Raw genomic sequence first — 1,981 nt, 5'->3', positions numbered from 1 at the left:
CAGGACCGACTTCACGTTTGAATTGAAAATCCTCAGCTTTGTTCGAAGTGAGATCTCTCTGGTCTTCCAAATCCTATCCAAAGATGTGACAGTACAACATTACGACCACAATATTAGACCGTTCACGGTTGCACGCTGGAGCGTGTGCATTTGCTTACCAGGTAGGAATTTTCTCCTTTTCCTTTTTAAATTGCATTCATGTAGCGCATAATATTCATACTCTACTGCATGCTCTATGTACTTTGCAACTATTAAAGAAACACAAATTGACAACAATTCTTTTCTTCAAAGGCTGAAATCATAACTCACCCACCTGAAATTGTATAACCCTGTGCACTAGTGAGAGGGCATTAGAAAAGATGAGTAGTGAGGGGGTCCTTGTTGAAGTTAATTGCCTTCTAGCAAAATAACCGGACACAGAGCGCGGGAATACACGAAACGAACGCCAACAGCCAGCCAAATAACTGTCACAACATTCTCTATTGTTGTTGGTATAACTATGGGTTGTTTTTTTTGTTGAAGCGCAGTGTTTTATTTTAGAATATTATTCGCCTGTGGTTCTGTTTGTAGCTTAGGTATAACAACTAGGCCTAATTGATGCTTTTTAAAAAGTGTCCATGTCGCACCCACTGAAAGTATTATCAATAAGGTCTCACATAGCCAACTATTTCATCGCACAAGAACCCTCTAAAGCCTTTTTTTTACACACACCTAGTATGTGTTAGTCAGCACCATTTCCTCAGAACGTCAATTTATCTATTTTTCTTTAACGCCCGTTTTCTCTAAATGCGGTTTTTCTATATACTTTGTCGAATAACTCGACCATTTTTAACCCTATCTTCGTGGAATTTTCACTGAATGAAGAAAAGATGTAACACTAAAAGTTTGTCTTTTGAACTTTCAACTTATGGAACCGATTTTTGGTGGTGGTGTCTGGAATGTAGATTTTTTCACGGATTTGTTTTACAAACTTGAATACTACCTCAGGAAAAAAATTAATGACAGATTTGCGAATTCGTTTAGGAAAAATTCAACTAATAGATTTGTAGATCTATTGTCTGCTAACATGCATGCAGAGTAGCAATCTATTAACATAAAAAATAAGTACGGTATTCATTTCGTAAGACTTGTCAACAAAATCCAATATGGTCGCCGTCTCCATGGCAGCTTAATTTTTTTCTCAAATTTGATTGGGGATTTAAAGACTCCTCACTATACTTGTTATATGTTTGAAATTTGGTAACATTTGATACTTACTTACTTTTAGTTTTTCATCCTCTGTTGCCGTTAAGCGTCAAGGGGAGATACAGCTTTCTATGAAAGGCCAGCTCCGCAGCTCTTTCAGTTGTGATAGTATGTTTTCTCAGGGTTTCCTTGACACCCTCGATCCACCTTTTGCGTGGCCTTTCTTTTCCTTTATAGTCTGAGTGCTTGGTGTTGTAGGCTCTCGAGGCTGGCTGGCCAGGTGACATACGTAACAGTAACAGGTGGCCAAACATCTTATTCTCTGTCTTTCTATATAATGCAGGCAGGACTCAATGGCGATAGCTGCTTTTACTTTTTCATTTCTCTACCTGTCTCGTCTTGTGATGTTAAGGATTTTGCGGAGACATTCAAATTTCGCATGCAGTGATTTTGCTTTCATTAGTTTTACTTACCAGGTCTGGCACTGGAAACCTAATGTTGGTAAGAATGAGGTGATAAGCTGTCTCTTTGTGTCCCTGGAGATGTTTGGATGAGATAGGACGGGTGCGTGCTAGTATGTGACAGCTTTGGCTTTTTGAGTTCGCATTTCTGTTCCTCTGTCTGTGGACCCGTTTTCATGAAAAGTGCTGCCAAGATATAACCTCCTTCACCTGTTTCAGTTGTTTGCTATGGACATGGAGGTTCAGGGGACTACCGTTTCGGCTCACTTTCATAACTTCTGTTTTTGATGTGCTTTGATTTCACCCACTAATAATCGAAATAGTCTTCAGGTGTA

The sequence above is a fragment of the Aplysia californica genome, unplaced genomic scaffold (genome assembly GCF_000002075.1).
Source record: "Aplysia californica isolate F4 #8 unplaced genomic scaffold, AplCal3.0 scaffold00357, whole genome shotgun sequence".
Classification (NCBI taxonomy): domain Eukaryota; kingdom Metazoa; phylum Mollusca; class Gastropoda; order Aplysiida; family Aplysiidae; genus Aplysia; species Aplysia californica.
The sequence above is the reverse complement of the archived record's forward strand: the minus strand, read 5'-3'. Positions refer to the sequence as shown.